Below are 24,350 nucleotides of genomic sequence, written 5' to 3' on the forward strand. Positions count from 1 at the left end.
GGGCTTCAACATATGAATCTTGAGAGGACACAAACACAGTTCAGTCAATGACAGTGATACACATCAAGATTCTTTACATTCAAGAAAAATTCTCTCTATTATGAAGTCATGGATTTTTAAGCAAACCCTGGTAAGTGACTGCAGAGATTTATTTTATCATAAGCTAGGTCAATGATGAGTGTATCCTATGACCACTAAAAGAGACCAGTGACACAGTGTCAAGGAAGAGAGTTAGACCTTCTCTGTCAGCATTTGGCTTTGTGATCTCATGCATGAGATTTAAAGCCTATGAGCTTCAGTTAGTTCACCTGAACAAAGAAAGTGACTTGAGCTAATTCAAGGTGATCACATATAAGTTTCGTTATTCTTGCTTTTCTAGTTTATGTTGATATGGTGTACAATAGTAATTGAAACAGAATTATTAATATATTTTCATCATATTTATCTTCATTTCAATTCTCACAAAAGGAGACACTGAGGCAAGATTTTGGGTGAAGAATTGAGATAAACGTAGAGGACACCTTCTCTTTAGGTAAATGACCCCGTTATAGTATAAACAAACAGAGTTTTAATTATTTACTAGCACCCAAGGAAGAACACTGCATAGACCATTTTGAATGGTGTGTAATTAGGAAGATGAGGGTACAATATTTATGGCTTGGATTGGACTTATGGATTGGGCTCAAAAGTCCTTAGGGTGGGACAGCAGAAGGTGACAAGTCTTTATATTGATTCATTTCTTAAGACAGCTGTCTGGTGCAAGCCAGGCAGAAAGATCTAAGCAAACAAGTATGTGTGTGCAAGTCAGAAGACATTCTGTGGTTTAATTGCATAACTGATAAGGGAGATTTTTAAGTTTTCACTCTTGCATAATCATTGGGAGTGGTAGTTCTGGTTTCCACAAGGAATGGAAGGAAACCAATGAAAGGAGAATTAATGCATAGGTTACCCACTGAGAGGCAAGAAAGCTTGGGAATTTATCCTCCCATTTGTCGCTGGTTAAGGATTGCTTCTGAGGTATTAGCACCTTGGACGTTCTGACTGCCCCTCGCAATGGGACTTTCAGGCTAGACAGGTCAGAGAACATTCTTAGCATTTCATTCAGAGAGGCACAGGAAGCTATGGACATATTTGGGAACTCTGTAGGTCAAGCCCAGGTTTGACTGAAGAGCATGGGAGAGGAGAGGGCTCTCATAGCATTTGCTAGAACATTTAAGAACAATTCTAAAAAGTGAAACAATTTAGTTTTTATATTTAATTAGGATACAAATTTTGCATTCCTTCTTAGATTGCACAATTAAAAAAATAAAGTGTACTGACTCAGGGTTAGTGAGAAATTATTTTGTAGCAATCACAAAAGAATGTGGAATTCAGTGCTATCTGGACTTATCCCCTGGCACTGTTAAACAGTTTACCACACACACACAAAACAAAACTATCTTTTAATAGTACTGGTCAAGGGATAATAACATCTAAGTTTTACCCAAGGGTATCCTTTTTTATAAGACTTCTAAAGCATTCCATACTATAAAATACAATTCTAGGCTGTGTTCTAATGCTTAATCAAATCAAGAAGATTTAAACTGAGATGTATAGTAAATACTAGTTTGCTATGTTTGTTACCTATGTCTGGAGGTCAGTCCACATTAGAAAAACGTTGATTCACCAGATTGTTTATCTAAGTGATTTTTCCATGATTTTGATTTTGCTTATTACATTTCTATACTCTGTCAGCACAGAGCCTGACACTGGGCTCGAACCTGTAACAGTGAGATCATGACCTGAGGCGAATTCAGACGCTTAACTGACTGAGCCAGGCGCCCAAGAACAAGGGAATACCCTTGATACAAAATCTTTCATGTTTGTACTAAGAATTATCATTTTCTTTCACATCTTTACTTGTTCTTTATTTCTTTAATGAGCACTACCAATGGCTTTCTCTTGGGAGATATTCTCAACAAAAACAATGCTTTGTTTTCTTACGGTATACAAGCTACCACATAAGCTACAATAACCAAGAAATAGCAATACTTCCTTGAGGTGTGGTTGTAATATAGTCAATTGGGCTCATTCATTAGCTGTATTACTCACCAGTCTTTCAAAACGCTTGATTCAAGTTTATGCCATAGCTCAATCATTAATTACTGCAGGTAGTAGACATTTGGGGTCACACCGTATTAGTAGGAACTTTGAATGTTAGGTCAAGAAATTTAATTTGTCTAATTGAGTATCTGCTGCAGTTACCAGGCAAAAGAAACATAATATCATGGGTGAGTGTTAATGGGTCTTTTCCTCCATCCTGTAGACAAAATTTGAATGAATTCATGACACAGTATAGATAATTGTTAATAAGTTTCACAGACAGAGGGGAAAAAGGAATGAATTTTTAAAGAAAATAGGCCATGTGTAGATACATATTTTTGTAGTAAATCAAAATTTCAAAGTGACCAGGTTTTCCTCCAGTATTTCCTTGTTGCCTACTCTCTATTCATACTCAAGTGAACTTCCTCTTTGGAAATTCTTTTAAGAGGATGAAAGAAACACAACGAAAACCCATGATACTTTTAGGTCTATGTTCTAAAATACTCAAAGCCAAGATATTATCCTTGAAAGAAATCTCTGTAATTTGCAAGAATCAGCATTGGACACTCAAAATTATAAGTTTTAAAAGGATCAAGCCTTAAATGTTTAAACCATAAGTAACAGGCTGAATAATAAGTCACTTTACTTTCTGCCTTATCTTTTCTCAACCACAACTTAAGAAAATGATGGATGAGAAAAGACGGATAAGCCACCTGGGTGGCTCAGTCTTTTAAGTATCTGACCCTTGACTTTGGCTCAGTTCATGATTTCACAGTCCATGGGTTCAAGCCCCCCATCAGGCTCTGTGTTGATAGTGCAGAGCCTGTTTGGGATTCTCTACCTCCTTCCCTCTCTGCCTCTCCCCTGAGCACACTTTCTCTGTCTCAAAAATAAATAAACATTAAAAAAAGTTTTAAAAATGATGGATAAAAATTTTTGAACAAACTCAATAGATTGCATAAAATTAAATCCAGAGAAATTTAGTCTACATTTTAATCTACCAATAATGATTTATTTTTAGAAATGTCAAAGGCAAGTCTACTTAACTTTGTGGAATAACCATGGTTCTATACATCTGCAAAGGGGTAAAACAAACCTTTTTTTATTTAAAAAATTAATTATGTGAGCAACTATTTTAAAACATATTAAATCAGAAACTTTTATTATTGAAATATTAATAATAAATAAATATGGATTAATACATTAACATTTTAAAAACATTAATATTTGGCTTAAATTTAGCAACAAAGAGCTTATGACAGATAAAAAAAGGTCTAGAGGGACTTTTGTTAATGATGGTCAAGGGCAAGAATTTTTTTTTCTTATAAAACACAGACCTGACTAAGGCAAACACATACGTGCACACACACACACACACACACACACACACACACTAAACCATACTACACACATACAAAAACAAGGTTTCAACAAGGAAAAGGAAAATGAGGACACTCAGGTTTCAGGAAAGATGGAAAACATGGAAGCTCTCCGTGCACCCACAGCAAAAATCTGTTGATGTCTTCCCCTAGGACCTTGCCCCATCTTGCAATTCCTTCTGTCTTTATGTACAAATTCTCATAAATGGAAACAATCTGACTGACTACTGGAGCAACCAATTATTTTTCTTCCTTGGTCAAAGATTTAACAGGAAAACAACCTCGTCTCTTCCTGAGTAGGGAAAGACCCAGTTGTTCCCGCCCATGTTTCTCCTTTACTGCTCACACAGAACACTTCATTTCTGACACTTCTGGTCACCTGGTGTGAAGGATTTTTTCTCCACACCAAGTAATTTTCCTTAAAGCCAGCCGGACGTTCTACAATTTAAGTCAATTCTGACACCATCTACTTGGAGAAGGTGTCAGGTCCCACAGGTGAAGGGCTCAGGTTTAGGATACTACCCCTACTTCAGATGCCAATCACAGTGGTAGGTCCCAGGTTACCCACAACTTCTGTCTGATTTGACTACAAAGCAGAGGTTCCATGACCCCCTCCTAAATTTGGATTAATTTGCTAGAGAGGCTCATGGAACTTGGGAAAAACTTATTGAGGTTTACCAGTTTATTAAAGGGTATGATAAAGGAGACAGATAAAACAGCCAGATGAAGGAATACTTAAGGCAAGATCTGGGAGTGTCCTGAGCACAGGAGCTTCTGTCCCCATGGAGTTGGGCTGCATCACCCTCCCAAAGTGGATGTATTTGCCTACCTGAAAGCTCTCTGAATGCCCTACAATTGGGATTTTATATGTGAAGATCAATTACACCCCTCTCAAGAGGTGGGTGGTGGGGCTGAAAATTCCAATTTTCTAATGATGGCTTGGTCTTTCCAGGGACCAGTCCTTATCTAGGAGCGTACCTAGAGTTGCCTCATGAGAACAAAAGATGTTCCTAGTGTTCTTATCTCTTAAGAAATTATAAAGGTTTCAGGACACCTGTGTCAGAGACAAAGTCAAAGAACAAATATTAAAGCAAGAGATGACCCCACGCTCTTATCACCTAGAAAATTACAAAGGTTTTAGGAACTCTGCCAGGAACTGGAGGCAGAAAACAATATATACACTTTCTATTATCTCCCAAGGTTCTGTCTCTAGTCCAGTTAGCTATTGGTAAAGAAACATAGTCTCATGACATAAGCAGGCTGTCAAGAACTCTACCCATGAATATATATAAATTACATTATACCAATGCACTCTAGATTCATATTGGGGATAAGATACTCTGCAGAAAAAAGAGTTATGACTTGGTCAAACATGTTCCAGAAGTTCTGATTAGTAAATCATTGTATGTCTCTCTTTATTTTGTCTCCTAGTTTCATTTTATTAATACACATTAATACACATAAAATGTCAGCGGTGATATCATACTATAACTAGTACATTTCTATAGTTATAGTTATATCGTGTAATTAGCATAACTATAGGTATTTTTTTCCTGTATATTTGCTCTTCTACAGAATGAAGTCCTCAATGATTCGGACCGAAGTTGACTTCTTTTATATGTTCACACCTTGGAGAGTGCTAGGTGGCTGTTACCTGGGTAAATATTTCTTCGGTGAAAGTGATTTTTTTTCTTAAATTAAGGAAAATGGATATCACACAAAAAAACTAACTTTTAAAGTCTACTGTGATGTATACATACAACTGCATATGCACTCTTCTTACAGTGTAACTGGCTGCTCACCCAGAATTTTAGCAGGTGTTTGCGACTGCCCTAGCTAATAGAGTACATGGTATAATACGGAGCCATTGGTTTCTGGTCCACCAGCTGAAACCCCAGACATTTTGGAACACAGAAAACCATCTCCACTGTGCCCTGTCTGAATCCCTGACCCCCTGAAACCGTGTCAGATAATAAATGATTGTTATTTTAAATCGTTAATGTTAGAATAATTCGTTACACAACAATAAAAGACTAACTTATCTGTACTTAAGGGAAGACATTTATGTTTATATTAGGTGAATCTATGTATCTCCACAACCTAGCACTGTGCCTCATCGAGAAAATGCTAAAAATACAGTCATGGAAGAAGTAAATGAATAATTAAACAAATAAATGAATGGAATAAAATCTCTAAGCTGAATTACATGAACCTATTCAAGATCAAGGAACTTTCCCACATGAAATAATGTATATATAATTTTGATTGGCTCTATTTGTTTTAAGGTCCAGATTTTATGGTCATCATTGTTATATCCAATAACTTTCTTTTCTTTAATGTTTATTTATTTTTTGAGACAGAGAGAGAAAGAACACAAGTGGGGGTGGTGCAGTGAGAGAAAGAGGCACAGAATCTGAAATAGGCTTCAGGCTCTGAGCTGTCAGCACAGAGCCTGACACGGGGCTCGAACCCATGAACTGTGGGATCATAACCTGAGCCTAAGTTGGATGCTTAACCAACTGAGCCTCCCAGGCGCCCCTTCAATAATTTTCTTATATCCATTTTTCCCTGTCCACTGATTCTATATGGGGTACATACTAATTCATTTTATATTACAGCACTTAAACTAGAAAAGACTGGTATCTATGACTCCTCAAATCTCACGACTATTTTTTATGGCAAACATGCCTCTTTTTGTTTTCATTTTCTTGGTGCGATACAGCTGGGTTTTTTGTTTGTTTTTCTTTCATCTATTTCTGCCATTCCTTGTCAGATAATATTTCTTGAATTTTTAAAATATAATATTAAGTTTGTATATCAGATCCTGAATATTTATAGGATGAGCTGACCAACAGAGAAGATACGCAGATGATCAGCCATCTTGTCATATAAGCTGCATTATATGAGTCCACTCCAGTTTCATGGTAGCCTTTAGGACTCATGATCCCAAAGATTCAAACTCAAATGGAATATGCCATCAGAGAAAAGCTACACTCCTTCTTTAGGCATGATTCTATCCTGCATCTGGTGAGCTATTCACTGGGCTTTATAAAATTTATTTTTATTTATTTTTATGTATAATATGTGTATATTGAAAATATACTTACTATGTATATAGTGAGTATATCACAAATGTACCAACCTTTCATCTTGAGGTTCATGACATTGACACAGTTTTATGAATTCTCATTAAAGTAAATGGCAAGAGTATAAGTAGGGTCAGGACTGGTCTGATGAAAGAGACTTATGATATAATGAACTTTCCCTTAAAATTGATATTGACCACTTAATCAGCACTATTTGAACTGTCTGCTCAAAATAAACATTCCTCTAGCTGTTCTGTTACACAGTCACCTCACTTCTCTCGCACATCCATAAGATTAGTCTGTGAAGAATAATAAATGATTTTATTTTTCAAAAAAGTTACTTTAGGACTGTAGGATTCCCTGTAAAGTTTTAGCACACTTTAAAAAAGCAATGAATTTAGTCTGGGATATGTTCTTCCTAGTAAACCCTTGCTGGTTCCCAATGTCTATAGCTTCTTTTGTTAAGTATTTAGAAATGGTCTTATAAAATATATCTTCGTAATATCTCTCAGGAAATTAATATCAAGGTCTCCAGTACATATTGTAATATCTAACTAGTTTCTCTGATATAACTAATACACTTGCATCCTTCACTTTTCTAATGGCTCTCTGGTTTCCACTGGCACTGAAAAGTCAACAGAGAACCAAGATTAAATCTGGCAGGTCTCCCCACACTCGGGATTGTCATTTAAATTTACTCCGCAATTTGGGGGCGCCTGGGTGGCTCAGTCGGTTAAGCATCCGACTTCAGCCAGGTCACGATCTTGCGGTCGGTGAGTTCGAGCCCCGCGTCGGACTGTGGGCTGATGGCTCAGAGCCTGGAGCCTGTTTCCGATTCTGTGTCTCCCTCTCTCTCTGCCCCTCCCCCGTTCATGCTCTGTCTCTCTCTGTCCCAAAAATAAATAAACGTTGAAAAAAAAATTAAAAAAAAAATTTACTCCGCAATTTGAATTTATTCGGAACATTTGGGTGGCTTTTTGTAATTTCTTCACACATATTTCCCTTTAATATATTCCCCCTAATAGTTATTTTGCATTAATAGTAACACTCCGAATATACTTAATGAATGAGTGGATAAAATCATTACATTAACTAATTTAAATTTTCTTTTTAAAGTCTCACAAAAATGGATGTGAAATGTGTTGTTACATTAATGAGCAAAATACAAAGTATTAATGGAAACTTTTATGCTGTCATTTGAAACATCCTTATCTTTTATTCACAGTTTTAAGGAGATTTCACTATTTTTACAATCTCTTAGAGCTACTCGGATTAAGAAATGAAGATAACTTTAGCACAAGAAATCACTGTTCAATCTTTTTGAACAAGTTTCTACTTGACTCATGGTTCAATTTCATAAACAAAAATTCAAATTAAATTAAGGACTCAGTACATAGAAGTTACTTACTGGAACAAATGTATTATTAATTTTTTAAAAAGCCATAATTCTTCAAATGTTTTTAATATTTGCCATAACCATAACCACACTGCAAAACTTTTGTTCTGTGTTTGATACAATATACTGATACTATAGGTAAACATTTTTAAGAGATAGTCTAGAGTCACCTGAGTGACTCAGTCAGTCAAGTGTCTGACTCTTGATTTCAGTTCAGGTGGTGATCTCACCTGTCGTGAGACAGAGCCCCATGTTGAGTCCTGCGTGGACATCCATGGGGAGAGAGTCTTTCTCTCCCTCTATGCCTCCCATGCTCTTGCGCACATGCACTCTCTCTCTCTCTCTCTCTCGCTCTATCTCTCTCTCTCTCTCTCAAAAAAAGTCTCCCATTATTATAACGAGATTCCCATCACCCTCAAGGCAACACCACACATTTACTGCTCCCATTTCCTTAAAACTGTCAGGTCCAGGAACAATGAGAGATTTCAATAGTTGAAGAACTTTCTCTGCCATAAACCCAGGTCTTGGCACACAATTGGTGTTCAAGCGATATAAACAGAATGATCCATGAATATATTCACATGAATAATATCAAATATGAAGAGTGAAGTTTTTTGAGCAGTTTTTCCTCTGTAAGCAATGGTATTAAATCCTAAACCATAATCACAAACACCAATTCCTCACACAATTCCCCATAAATCCCAAAAGCAAACTGTAATATCTCCATAGTGTTTATTTCCAGGATTCAAACGGAGTTCAACATAAATAATATTAAGCAGATCGTATTAGACTAAAGTTGAAATCATATTTCCTAAACTTGCACTACTCACACGTGTGACCCCCACATATGGACAGTGGCTGTGCATCAGTGCAGTCTCAGAGATGGGGGTGTGCTAACTGGTGCTGCCTGGGGACCCTGACATAACAGACGTACAGAGGAATGGAACTCACTGTTCCCGCAACATTGATGGTAAATCACCTACTTACAATGGGCCACTTAGTATTACAGTAAAATGAATATTACTACAAAACAGCCATGACAGAAAGAAATAAATGAAGAGAAATTAAAGAGAAATAAATGAAAATAAAGTAAAACAAAGAGAAATAGACAAAAAGAAAGAAAAGTAAGGTAAAAAGAGAATGGGGCAGAGCAGGAAGGGGAGGACAGAGGACAATGGGAAGGGAGGGAAGGAAATAGTTCATAAACACACTCAATTTTTCTCAATGGTTTTCCTCCAGAATTGAGATGTCATTCAAAACTTCCATACTAAACATGAACTCAGATAAGTTCTGTATTTTCACCAAGAATTGTATGTCCCATCCCCTGAAAAAATGACCTTGAGTTACAGCAAGTGGCATTTAGAATATTCTAAGAGAAGATATCGAGGGGTGCTGGGTGGCTCAGTCGGTTGAGTGGCTGACTCGATTTTGACTCAGGTCATGATCCCAAGGTTGGGGGATGAAGACTCCCAGCAGTCTCCACACTTAGTGCAGAGCCCGCTTAAGAGTCTCTCTTGCCCGCTCTGCCCCCCCTCTCTGCTTGCACAAGGGCTCTTTCTAAAATAAATGAATACAAAAATAAACAAATAAATATTTTATTTAAAAAGAAGACATTAAGATGCATAACTGATTGATTGAGTTATCATTTTTTATAGAGGTTTTAAGAACAGGTTGGCATTTTGCCACATTCGATATGCATTTTTCCTCAAAAGGGGATAAATTAGATGAACTCACACACAGTTCTGTCTGGTCTAGGAGCAGATATATTATGACTGATGTTTGAGATTATATCTCTTTTAAATCGTACACACACACACACACACACACACAACACCACTTGTTTATCTAATATTACTTAAGATTACGTCCAGCTGCACGTAACAAAAAATTCAAATAACAAATAATACTTTGGAATAAGCAATCCATCCAAAATATCAGAGTGTGGTTGTTAGAGATATAGACTCTGTTGCGTTTTCTGCTAAATCATCTTTAGCCAGTGACTCACATATTCAACATCACCTCAAGGTTCAAGATAACTTGCTGAAGGTCCTGCTGCCAGCTCTACAATCTAGGAAAGAAAAGGAGAAATGTGCTGGAGGGGGGATTGTGTCGGCTACTCTGTTTTTTAAATTTTTTTTATAAAGTTTTTTATTCATCTGAGAGAGACAGAGCAGAGGAAGGGCAGAGAGAGAGGGAGAGAGAGAATCCCAAACAGGCTCTGCACCGATGCAGGGCTGAAACCCACAAACGGTGAGATCATGACCTGAGCCAAACCAAGAGTCGGATGCTTGACCAACTGAGCCATCAAGCGCCACCCTCCCTTAATTCATTTTTAACGAAAGGCAAAATTTACAGAAAGTGAAATGCATGAATATGAAATGTGCAATTTGATGAGTTTTGAAATCTGCATACATGAAACCATGGCTTTAATCACGAAATAGATTATTTGTATCACTCTAGAGAGTTCCCTCATGCTTGCTTCCTACCAATCCCTACCTGAGATAGATAACACTCCTCTTTTTTTTTAATATTTATTTATTTTATGTTTCAGAGAGAAAGAGAGCACAAGCACAAGCAGGGGAGGGGAAGAGAGATAGGGAGACAGAATCTGAAGCAGGCTCCAGGCTCTGAGGCTGACTCAAACCCATCAACCGCGAGATCATGACCTGAGACAAAGTTGGACGGTTAACCTACTGAGCCACCCAGGTGCCCTAGACAACACATCTTATTTCTTAGTATGTAGGTTTATTTTCCATTTTTTTTTTGGAGCTTTGTATAAATTGAATCACACAGCAAGTATATTTTTGGTACTTGCTCATGTTGCATTTATTATTAGTTCTTTGCTTTCTAAATTGCTAAGTAGTTTCACACTATATAAACATAGCAAATGTTAATCTTTTCTTCTGCTAGTGGACATTTGGATTATTTCCAGTTTGGGGCTATTATGAAGAGAGTTGCTACAAACATTCTTGAACAAATACTTTTGTGGACATTTGGGCAAATATTTAAATATTTGGGTAACCTTCTTTTGGGAGTGAAATTGCTAATCATAGTACACTTAACTTTATAAAAACTTCCGGAGTTTTCCAAAATGGTAGCACAATTTTTTACTTCAACCAATAATTTTCCAGTTGGTTCACATCTTTGCTAATGTTTAATTTGATAGGTTTTAAAATTTTACTCTTTCTAGTATCGCAATGTGATTTTAATTCTCATTTCTTTCATGATGAGTGATAGTTAATATATTTCATGATTATTGGCTATCTGTACACTTTCTATGAAGTGTGGTTTAGTCTTTTGACTATCTTTAAAAATGAACTACTTGTATATTTACTTATGGTTTTGTTTTAGCTATTTATGTATTGTTCTTTTGTTAGATATGAGCATTTCAAATGTTTTCTCAAGTCCTTGGCTTCTTTGTTCATTTCCTTAATGATGTCTTATAATTTTAGTGAAGTTCATGCTATTTTTTGTGAGGCTAGTATGTTTGCTGTTAAACCATCTTCGCTTGCCACACATTTGCAAAATCATTCTCCTATGTTTTCTGTTACAAGCTCTAGGTCTTTTCATTTCCCTGTTTTAAGATTAATTTGTCAAGTTTTATTAAAAAATAAACTGGCCTATTGAGATTTTGATTGAAATTTATTTGGATCTAGATATCAATCTGAAGAGTTCTGACCTGTTACAATAATGGATTTTCCAACCCACAAACATGGCATATCTCTCCATTTTTTAAATTGTTTTGAAGTCCTCTTGGTAATATATCTAGCTTTTCAGGGTACAGAAATCTTGCATACATTTTGTCAAATGTATTGCTATCCATGAGGGATGTTGGTCTTTTATTTTTCTTTTTTCCTTTTTCTTAAATGTTAGAGATATATTTTCTCCCTCCATAATTGGAAGAGTTTCTGTAAGATTGGTATTGCTTTCCTTTATTTATTTATTTTTATTTTTTTTTCAACGTTTTTATTTATTTTTGGGACAGAGACAGAGCATGAACGGGGGAGGGTCAGAGAGAGAGGGAGACACAGAATCGGAAACAGGCTCCAGGCTCCGAGCCATCCGCCCAGAGCCTGATGCGGGGCTCGAACTCACGGACCGCGAGATCGTGACCTGGCTGAAGTCGGATGCTTAACCGACTGCGCCACCCAGGCGCCCCGGTATTGCTTTCCTTTAAATGTTTTATAGAATTAACTGTTGAAGACAGCTGGGCCTGGAGATTTTTGTGGAAGGTTTTTATTACAAACTCAACTTATTTAATAGCTACAAGGTTATTTAGATTTTCTTTTTCTTTTCTTTTTTTTTTTTTTTGTCTTTATCAGTTGAGTAAGTTTTAATTTGTAAGTGTTTGCTCATTTCATCCATGCTGGCGGGTTGACTGCCATAATGTTGTTTGTAGTATTTTATTGCCATTTTAATATATGAAGAATCTGTAGTAATCTCCTCCCTTCCCTCTCACTTGCTCTTGTGCTCCCTCTTGGTCAGTCTCCTATCTATCTTGCTGGGGCTTAATAATTCCATTAACCTGTCATAGCAAAGTTACTTTCCCCAATCACGTATTCTTTCTATTTCACCAATTTTCCATTCCCAGTATGGAACAGATTTTCCTGCTTCCTCATCTGACTAGGAACTTTTCATTTCATACTGGATATTGTAGGCATTTGGATTGTGATGCTAATCTTAAAAAGGTGTTACATTTTGTCTTGGTAGGCAGATAAATTACTGAGAGACCATTTTGATCCTTTATTCTTTAGAGGGGTTGGTCTCCTCTATCTCTAAGTTTTGTCCTTAGTCCCAGGGTGTGTCTCTTATTCTAGAGAATGTGGTAGGCATCTCCCACGTCACTTTCTCTCAAGGGTAACAGTCCTACTCTATTTGCTGTTCAATGCATCAGAAAAACTGTCCGACACATTTTTTTACGCATTGGTTTGAGGTAGAGTGAGTTTTACAGTTTGGAGTAGCTGGAGGGCAAGTCCGTTACCAGCTAGTCATGGCCAAAATGGAAACCTCAGTGAGACCAGAAGTCCCACCCATGCTTGTGCTCACGTGTCACGGACCACTCCTACCGGCAAGGAAGGCGCAGGAAATAGCATTTCAGTTAGGCTTTTTGTCACCTTCATTAGCATAAAAGTCTGTTCCTAAAGATGGGGAGACTAGATGTTAGATAGCTAACTGGCGGTCTCTGGGTATAAATGATTTACCGCCCTCAGGGTATTTTATTATTGTAAATGACAACAATGAGTATTGAACTGATCATGCCCAGTATGTTTGTAAGATCACTACACTTAGAATGACCAAATCTTTAGAGAGTAAAGAAGCCTCACCTGATTCAGTTTTTATTACCTAAAAGTCCTTACAGAGCACCTCGCACATGACTTAAAAAGCGTTTTTTACTAACTTGATCCAAACAGTGACTTACTTCTATCCAATCGTTTTAAACGCTTATTTATTCTTTTGAGGGAGAGAGACAGAGCGCACACACAAGCAGGAGAAGGACACAGGGAGAGAAGAAGAGAGAGAATCTGGAGCAGGATTTACACTGGGAACCTGATGGGAGGCTTCACCTCACAACCATGAGATCATGACTTGTGCTGAGATCAACAGTCAGGCACTTAATCGACCGAGCCACCCAGATGCCCCTGATGCCCTGACTTCTATAAAATTTTTTAAATGTGGAATGAATTAGGGGCGCGGTTAAGCGTCCGACTTCAGCTCAGGTCATGATCTCACGGTTTGTGAGTTCCAGCCCCATGTCAGGCTCTGTGCTCACAGCTCAGAGCCGGAAGCCTGCTTCGGATTCTGTGTCTCCCTCTCTCACTGCCCCTCTCCTACTTGTGCTCTGTCTCTTTCTTTCTCAAAAATAAGTAAAATGTAAAAATAAATAAACAAATAGATAAATAAATAAAATGTGGTATGAGTTAGTATTCTCAAGTGAAATGTAAAACAAGAAATAAACAAAATAAAGAAAACAGAAAGAAAAGTTCCCCTTTTTGATGGTATTCAAATGTAAACTTGGGTGACATATATATATATATACACACACACACATATATAATTATATAATTACTAATTTAATTAATTGATTAAATTAATAATAATTAATTCTTTAATATATAATTATATAATTATTATATATGTAATATGTAATTATTATATAAATATACATATATATTCATTCCTTGAAAGAAGATGGGAAAATTGACCCAGAGCAATTTTGCAATTCATAGAATATTATGTAGTAATAGGTATTTTGGGGAGGCTCCTTATTCCAAAAACACTTGCGGTAAGCTTCTCCCTGCTCCACACCATAGGAACAAGAGCCGGCCATCACGTTGCCAATGTCTTACCTTGAACTTTCCTTTTCAGGGAAAGGGAAACACTACTGAGTTTGGCCAATCATATTTTCCCATTCACGTATGCTTTCAGTGGGGTTCAGGAATGTTAGTCAGGCCTTCCTGGTTGCTTAATATCAAGGGCTTTCCTGTGGTCACATCCACAGAAACGGGAGAAAAAGTGGTCATCAAAAGGGGAAGCAGAGCTGACATAAAAAGATGATCAGAGCTGTGAGTTCTGCCTCAAATTTAAGTTTATATTTCCTGTCCTAAGGTTGTGTAAAAATAAAAAAAGACCCAGACCGTATGTTCTAATATGTTTTTTGTTTTCCTTTTTAGCATAAGCCACCTGAATCAGTTCGTTACTTGCAACCAAATGTTTTTGATTGAACACAAAATGCTCAATATTTAGTCTATCCATATCTAATTTTAGATAAAATCGCATTAAAATAAGATGATGTGTCTTTTCTTTCTTGACAAGTTGTATATGAGTTTCCCATGATTTACTGTAAGTAATGATGAGACATTCAATTTTTATAAAACTATATATGAAATCCAATCACTATGAACACGCAGTAATCCCTATGTGCAGAACATTAAAGGACATTCTGCTATAAGAATGACTTTCAAGGGACGCGTGGGTGGCTCAGTTGGTTAAGCCTCTGACTTTGGCTCAGGTGTTGATCTCATGGTTTGTGAGTTAGAGTTCCACATCTGGCTCTATGCTGAGAGCTCAGAGCCTGGAGCCTGCTTCGGATTCTGTGTCTGATTCTCTCTCTGCCCCTCCTCCACTTACACTCAGTCTGTCTGTCTGTGTGTCTCCCTCTCTTAGAAAAAATTAAACACTGTAAACAATTTTAAAAGCTAAGAATGACTTTCAAAAAAATGTTACTTCCGTAGGGCTTATTAAAGTAAAAAAAAAATTGAATTTATAGTTAGAAAATCTGACTTTACTTCTACTGACCATATCTGGTACCATAAGCAAATAACTTACAAAGACTGAGAATCAGCTTTATCAAATAAAATACCAGCTCTTGCCACCTCATATGGTTGATTTAAAAATCATATGAAGTAATATATAACGTGTGCATTCATTTGCACAGAAGAAAATGCTTTTGATTGACTGGGTGTGTGTTATCGTGGCAGGCTCTGAGTTGTTCAATTTGCATACATGTAATTTTAGCTTCATAATAATCCCTCCCTGAATACAAGGAAATAATAAATCTAATATATTTGGCTCTATGCTGCCTTCGATGTTTTTGTGATTTGTTCTTGCAAAGACACTTGGTATTAATATCTCCACAATAAGAATGCCATAAATTTTGCCTATCCACTCTGGGGGGGAAAAATCTGTGATATCATAATGAACTATAATTGTAAGTAATCCCTTTGAATATTCTTAGAAAACTGCCTGTAATTGCACGAAAGAGTATAAAGCGTCTTGGGGCCTTTTACCATTCGTTTCCTGTCATCATGTCAGTCCTCAGAATTAGAAAATTTTAGATCCAAATGGGTTTGATCAGGCAATGATATCATGAAACAAATAGAAAATTTGATAGACTTCTCCAGTGGTGACTTGATGAATTTCATTTTTGCTATAGGATCTCATTCAATTATATTTCAGACAAGCTGTGACAAGTGGATTCCACTTACTATGCTACAGACTGATGAATATTTGCAAGCATAATGTCTTTCCCAAATTTATTTTAACATAAACATAAATTAGGAAAAACTATTATTCTTCCAAAAGTAATGAAAAATATTTATGTAAGGTACACTTCCAACTTTGCAGGAGGAGACAAAATACTAATTAATAATCTCATTTCCTCCATGTTTTAATAATGATGTGAGAGGCACCTGGGTGGCTCAGTCAATTAAGCATCTGACTTCAGCTCAGGTCATGATCTCGTGGTTCATGAATTCAAGCCCCGCCTTGCGCTCTGTGCTGACAGCTCAGAGCCTGGAGCCTGTTTCAGATTCTGTGTCTCCCATTCTCTCTCTGCCCCTCCCCTGCTTGCACTCTGTCTCTTTCACATTCTTTCTCTCTCTCAAAAATAAACATTAAAAAAAATGATGTGAAAGCAGCTTGGTGAGACTGTATACGACAAAGTATTGACCAACACATATAAGTGCAGACTTCTGATCACCACTTCCCATCAATCCCACGCATGTGAATTTACACACATTTTCAAATGATTGAGGTTACTGAAATGAATGTGTAGATCAAGTCTCATTTCATCCCTTGAATCACCTGAGGCCAACCTTTCAACACCACTTCTTGGATGAGATTCTAAAGAAGAAACACCTAACACCATAGATGTTACTACTATATAGATGTACTACTCCGTTAAAAGTTAGATATGGGCAATGCAAAGCATTAGAGAGACATGGGTTCATTTTTTTAAATTGTTTAAGATGATTCTATTTGCGGAGCGCCTGGGTGGCTCAGTTGGCTAAGCGTCCGACCTGGGTTGGGGTCATGATCCCAGGGTTCGAAGTTTGAGCCCCACGTTGGTGTCTGTGCTGACAGCTGGGAGCCTGGAGCCTGCTTCAGATTCTGTGTCTCCCTCTCTCTCTCTGCCCAACCCCTGCTTGCACTCTGTCTCTGTCTCTCAAAAATGAATAAACATTTTAAAAATTAAAAAAAAAAGAATGATTCTATCTTCTTGGATTTATTTAGTTATTTCTATAACAATGTATATTCTCAGTTCAACAGCAAAAAAGAGTCATATAAGGATTGCTGTGAAAAATAAAGAACAGAGACTGTCAGCTTAATGCACAACTTTGTATAGTGTGGAAAGACCTGTATCTCACTGTAATTATACATGTGATGATAGTCATATTCATCAATTACTAAGAAAAGTTAGAATGAACCTGGATAGGTTACATAAACTACCCTGATGCTATCATATTGTACTAAGATTTGAAAGTCAAGACAATCCATACCTATAGTTCTTCCCCATATACATAATGATAAACATAAAAATTACAGGTAGACAAATCTCTAATTCCAACACTTGGTTAAACCAAGTATCCATGTTATGTAATCTACCACCATAAAATGTGTTTGGAAAATATATATATATATTTTTGTAGGGGCCCCAGAGAAATCCACTTTGGATAGGGCTTAGAGCTCTCCCAACAAATATCATGGTGACATAAAAATTTTCTTTAGTCACTAGAAATAAAGCCTAGCAGAGAAAGGCGAGTGAAATTAACCACTGGTGATACTACAATTTGAATGTAAGCCCCCATGTTATGTTTGAAGTGGAAATATGTGATTGACTCACAGCAATGCATTATTTTTGCCCAGGAAGACCAGCCCTTTTCCTGTGCACAGCTTTAAGTGTGTGAGGAGACAATCTCCAATTAAATTGAACACCCCCACAAGGAGTTCTGTGGAATAGGTCCTAAAGGCCACTGCCCTGAATTTGAAAGGACTCGTTTATGCCCTAATGTTGATGAGGTGAGTTACCATCCGCTTCCTTAATGAGACTGATACAGAGTCCCACAGGTTGCTGTAGACTGTCTGAAGAACACGAGTGGTTTTCTCCAATCCTGTCTTATTTTCCCAATAATCGTATGCTATCCCCTGCCTGGAGTTGTGAGAAACTACAATGGTAAGCTCCTCTCAGCGGGAAAGTGAAGTCCATTTCTTCTCTGAATTAGTCTTGCCAATGCTCAAAGACGGCATTAAAGCATTTACTTATGTTGTAAATATGCAGAAGTTTTTGCGTTATTTGATTCATGTAGAGGGAATAGAATGTGCTCTAAATCCACACTGGGGATTTGAAACGATTTTTTTCAGAACATTTATTAGAAGTATTATATCAGATATTTAAATAAATAGGCAAAATTTTATATGCTAAATACTTGAATCGACTCTCGAAATTAAAAATTTCCTTTAGTGCCTTTTGTGGTGTTGGTAAAGTAGCTTTTGTATAATACACAATTACAGAAAGACAAGAGGGAAAGAATAAAGACAAAGAAAGAATAGAGTCAGTGAGGGAGGTCAGAGGAGAGAAGAGGCTGGTAAAGCTAGGATTAGGACAGCCATTTCTCTGCCTTTCTTCAGAGCCTCGGATGTGATGACAGCCAGAAAGAACGATAGATGCCAGGCCTTTGAAAAGAATGGCATTAAAACTGCGACCGCAGTGATAAAAAAATTATGGAAAATACACAGAAACTGAGATAGTTTCATATCTGGAGATGGTGTCTGGTCTACCAGGCAGGGAAAATGTTACCAAAACAAAACCAAATAAAAGCAGTGTGTTCTCATGATCAAGGGTTTTCAGGGCTCGGTGAAAACATACTTGAGTCACTTAAGAGTCACACAAGGCGAAATTCAACCATACAGCTGAATAGGGAGTTGCAGAATTGAAACCTGTACAAGGGCATGAAGGAGGCATGCAGCCTGTGAGGTCACACAAGGCCCCCTGCTGGGTACAGTCCTGCCTTTGGGTGAAGGCTCTGCTATCACCATCTTGGTCTTGAAGTTCTTATTTATTTATTTGGTTTATTTATTTATTTTGAGAGGGAGACAGAGAGAGCAAGGGGGGGGGGGGAGTGGCAGAGAGAGAGGGAGAGAAAAGGATCCCAAGCAGGCTCTGTACCATCAGCATGTACACAGCTTGAACTCATGAACTGAGAGATTATGACTTGAGCTGAAACCAGGAATGGATGCTCAACCTACTGAGCCACCCAGGCTCACCTTTGAAAAAGGGTCCTACACTTTGATTTCATGCTGAGCTCCACAAATTTTGTAACTTGTCCCCTTGGCGGACCACACAGCTATGTGGACAATGACATCAACACCATATAAGGTGGGACTGTCCACTTCATTGATTCTCATTAAGGCCAATGGATTCCATTAGTGTCACCAGCAAGAAATCAGGCGGCATCACAGCTGGTGTCTCTGTTATCATGGAGTCTTTTGGCACAGGTATTTCTCCAAATACTTACTTCCTAATGATATAATCATTTCCTCAGTAGTGAGTATCTGTCAAACAAGGGAAGGTTTAGAATTAAATATAGACAGTAAGATGACCAAAGAGTTTAAAGAATTTGCATATTAGATCATTTAAGTAAGTATGATGTTCAAGAGAATTTAGCCTATTGTGATTAGAATTTGATATTTTTTTAATCGAAAAATAACAGGCTTGGGTCATCATGTGAATTTTATACACCATCATGAAACCTTTAAAAACACCTATTTATCCTCGGGTTTACAGATTAATCTGGTTTAGAGTCCTTCGGTATAATTGTGAATATTTGGTAGGGTTAGAAATAAAATACAAAACAAATATTTAAACAGAACGTAATAATTTTCAAATAAATAATTAAAAAAATAGCTTTACTAAATCACACATAGTAATTTGAAAGGTAAAACAAGCCTTTAGAAAATCCTTTCTTAATACAAAAATATCTTGAGAATATAGTAATAAAATCTCACATTAATTTAACACTTGACACATGGAGTAATTGTGTCCATTTATTCCCTCATTTATTTAACAAATATTCATTCATCAATGTGCTCCGTACAATGGTGAACAAATAGAATTGATCACATCCTGATGTCAGTTAGGTCTATTGGTTTGGAAAGTTAACAGTTATCATAACCATGGGTTGTGGTTATGGTAACTTATGGGTAAAATGAACCTATGTCCCTGACTGGCAACCTGAAAACTAGAATGTCAAACATTTTTATATCATGGTGAACAGAAGGAAACCCCAGGTTTTAATGTATATCTTTTGTTCTGGCATAGTTACTAATAATTCTGCTTTTACACTCAAATTTTAAATGTAAATTATGTGACTCTACCTTTCATTGATAGGTTAAGCATCTAACCTAGAAAATTCCACAATTGCACACAGATACTTTGTAATCTAGGGTAGCCCTTCCACTAGAGAGAATGTGAATGACAAATGTAATTTTAAATTTTCTAGTAGCCACATTGAAAACAGTAAAAAAAAAAATTACTTAAAGTAAATCGTAATAAAATGTTTTATGTTACTCATATTTCCAAAGTATTATCTTTTAAATATATGGCACTAACCACATTTCAGATACTCAATAGACACATGCGGCCAGTGGCTGCCATATTGGACAGCATAGATCTCAGTCTTTGCTTTCTCTGCCATGCCTTCGACTTGTACATCAGCAGGGTCACCACACAAAATACCTTTCCTATGGGTAGAAACATACATCTTCTCTTATCAGTGGCTTTCAGCAGATAGAAAGGCTGCTCCATGAAGCTTTTTGTGGCTACCAGAATTAAATGGCCTTCCATTTTGAGGTTCCCTGTAAGACTCTGATGCACAAACAATCCTAACACTGTAGGGTTCCTTGTGAAGGATCTTTGCATCCTGTTCAACTGGAGATATAAATTGCTTGGCATTCGAGTAAATGAGACTGTGAGAGTCAGTTGAGCTGATGGAGGTTCACACACTAAGAAAGAAGGTGGGTCATGGATTTTCTCACGGCATCGAACTCCTCACTGAACAAATGATTCATTCTAGGACAATGTTTAAAACTCCAGTCCACTATTGCAGTTCCAGGAACATATTGATGTAAGTTGCAGCCATTACGTACAATTTACATCAGCGGCCTTTTGTTTGTGTTCACGTGACCCATTTCTAGTCCTTGGGAATGTTGCTAACCAACAAGTAGCAACAGCACCCAACATACCACCCAACATAACAGGAGAAACAGGCTCTGAAGTAGCTTCAGATGAAAGGAATCAGGATAATATAATTTTAGTATTTCTCCATGCCCTGACTGAAAGTATGAGATCCCGGGGAGTAGGAAGCACATCCTGGCATCTCCAACTCATCTTCTCCAAAACAAACTTTGAAGGACCATTCAATATTTGGGGAGTGAACTGTTTGTGTATGTACGCAACACTTCAGTCCCATGTTCTAACTGTCTTTTATTTAAGCATCAGAGGATACATTTCCACTTTTTATTTTAATAAGACCATGTAGTATAGTCAATATTCCTCAAATTATTCCACAGAAGGAAACTTAATGGCAGAACTCTATGAATATAGCTTAGAGGAAGCGAACTCATGCCAAATGTATTTAAAGTCTCCTGTTATATCTTTAAAATGTTGAATTAATTTGCATCTTATTATACATGTATTGGCTTTCATATACAAACTGTGTATTTCCCCAAAAGGTTTGAGAAACAACCATTCTAAAGCAACACGGACTGTGTCTTTCTGTTCAGACCCACTTGGGTTCATGTCCCGGTGTGTGAACTTGGGTAAGTCACTCCAACTTAATGAACTTTAGTTCCTTCATAACTAAATTTGTAATAATTCCAAAATCACAGAGTTGCTGAGGGATTAAGATAAGTTTTATGCACAGAATTTCCTTCAGGGAAGAGAACAGGTTTTTTGTGTGTCTGCTATTCTTCCTCTCTACTCAACCTCCTTCAGACACACATTTTGTTTGTTTGTTTAATAAATGATTATAGATCTTGTCACAGGCCAGGCTCTGTGCCACTTAGTGGGAAAACATATTAGAAACATATCTGGTGTCTTTCGTTGGGGAGATTGCACACAAGTTTACCCAAAGAATTCTGGCTCAAAATTTTCTACCAAAAAGACACACTTAAAAACAGATATATTGTACTCCTAACAGTACAGAACAAACTGAGGATTGATGGAGGGGAGGTGGACAGAGTGAAGGGCTAGATGGGTGATGGCTGGTAAGGAGGCCACTTTTTTTGATGAGGACTGTGTTCTACGTAAGTAACGAATCGCTACATCCTACTCTTGAAACGAATATTACACTATATGTTAACTAACTAGAATTTAAATATTTTTTTAAATTGAAGAAAAGATATAAATGCCTGTTGAATCAATGAGAAGGAAATCATAAAAGAAAAAAAAATCACCAGTTAATGTATAGAAGGAGTGTAAACTTCTGTCATTTTAACCACTGCATGGAATGTCTTCCTAATATTGGAATAAAGAGGAAGGCAGTAAGCTCTCCCTTTATCCTTTGAAGTGGTTACTTAATCCATGACATCAATGTTGATGCCGCGGTTCCCACAGAAATACATCCAAGGTAAATCCAGGGCCTCCCATTCAGGATGATCCAAACGTTGACCAAAAAAGGGCGAGAAGTTTTCCACACCTCAGGATTCAGGGAGTAATTCTTGCATTTGCCATGAACATCACCATCGAACAGCAATAGGAAGAAGGACCTTTTCACATGGCTCTTGTCAGTCCTTGGGAAGCTTGGTGGGCAAGCAGTGTAACATTAGAAGCCAGGATGAATGAAATAAAAGAAAGATTTAGGAAGGTTAGTGTGGAAAAAACTCTGGGACTAGCACAAGTCTTGATGTTTGTAACTAGCAATGAGAAGGCCCATGCCATGTGGATCGGTTTCACAATGGACTTCTCTGAAGTTCTGCCACTGGGGCACAGTTCTATGTCAAACATAAATATCCTGTATGTACATTGGGATTCTGAATAAATCTCATTTGCAAGGATAAATATTTCTACAGTTTAAAAAATGTTACCTGCATCGATGATTTTTAGTTTTCATCATATGCTAAAAGTCTACATTCTGATGATGAAAATAAGCAGACTCTTTTTTTAATGTTTGTTTGTTTATTTATTTATTTATTTATTTATTTGAGAGAGAGAGAGAGAAAGCAGGGGAGCAGGGAGGAGCAGAGACGGAGACAAAGAATCTGGAGACACAGAGGGAGAGAGAGGGAGACACACAGCCTGAAGCAGGTTCCAGGCTCTGAGCTGTCAACACAGAGCGGGGCTCAAACCCATAAACCATGAGATCATGACCTAAGCCGCAGTCGGAAGCTCAACCAACCGAGCCACCCACGTGCCTCAAAAGCAGACTCTTTTGACCAATCTTTTGTTGAATTCATAACTATATGAAAAAATGCTTTTTTTAAAAGTTTTTAATTAGTGACAGGAAATAATAGCCACTCATTAATCTGATTTAAATCATTGGGTGAACTGTTTTATGTGAATAAAAATAGCCACTAGCACAGTCTTAAGTGTTGAAAGCAGTTAACTCTATAAAGATAGGTATTCACTAAACAAACATTTAGCCTGTCTACGCTGGAGTTCCTCCAGGATGAGGTGTGACTTTCTCCTTAAGTCAACCTTAATTATTTAATGGGGCAATTAAAAAGAGTGGATGTTTTAGATTATGATTTATGAGGCATGAAGTTACATTACGGTCCAGCTACGTATCTTGCAAGGCTTCTTTTGTCCATTAAGAGTGATGAACTTTTCTTAGAATTTCTCTACTGAAGAAAACTTACTCCTTCTTCAGAAAACAAAGTCATTTCATTTGAATTGTGTTAAATTTTCATCTCTTTTTTTTTTTAGGAAGCAATAATCTCTTGTTTTAAAACAATGTCTTTGTAAAGCTACGGGAAATAAATGAGCTGTCTCTTCCTGCGATGCCAAGTTGAATGACGATTTTACTTAAAGTTGAACTCAACAGAAAACACTGACACAATTCAAAACATGCTCAAAGATGCTCTTACAAAGATATACTTGAATCTTTTATACAATGTAAGACATATGAGAAAATACTGATTTACTTCTCCTTGTCAGTATGGAAACGTACTCTTTCACACAAGAAGAAAAATAAATACTATCTTAGACACAGCAGAAGAAGGAATTGACTCTTACATCCAGTATTTATGGACTATCCCTAGCTTCTATTTTGACTTCTAAGCTATGCTTCCTTAATGAATGGAGGGACCACTGTAGGACAGGAATTTAAGCCTTTTGATGCATGTGTAGTTAATATATTTTTCTTCACCAGAGTGAGGAACAAGAACAAAAGAGTTGCTTCTTCTAATAATCAAATTAATAATGACTTTGAGCCCCATGTCAGTGCATCTCTCTTTTCTATAAGACATAACTTTTAAAAATGTAGCGAATGCACTTAGGGCTTCCCAGTGTGCTGCGTAAATCACCTGCATAAATTAACTTAACCCTCATAAAGCTATGAGATGGATCATGATATTATACCATACGGATGGTAAAATTGAGGCCTAGAGAAATTGGCTCAGAGTCTCACAGAT

At 37.1% G+C, this 24,350-nt stretch overlaps 1 long non-coding RNA gene across 1 annotated transcript; it reads left to right on the forward strand.

The window, feature by feature from the left end:
- The first annotated feature begins 465 nt into the window (after window positions 1-465).
- Window positions 466-23,856, forward strand: LOC125169043 (uncharacterized). The gene is made up of 5 exons (XR_007153415.1): window positions 466-532; window positions 5,037-5,119; window positions 17,589-17,741; window positions 21,453-21,539; window positions 23,644-23,856. It is a non-coding gene; the product is annotated as an uncharacterized LOC125169043 (long non-coding RNA).
- Window positions 23,857-24,350: the final 494 nt, after the last annotated feature.

Source organism: Prionailurus viverrinus, chromosome B3, assembly GCF_022837055.1.
Source record: "Prionailurus viverrinus isolate Anna chromosome B3, UM_Priviv_1.0, whole genome shotgun sequence".
Classification (NCBI taxonomy): Eukaryota; Metazoa; Chordata; class Mammalia; order Carnivora; family Felidae; genus Prionailurus; species Prionailurus viverrinus.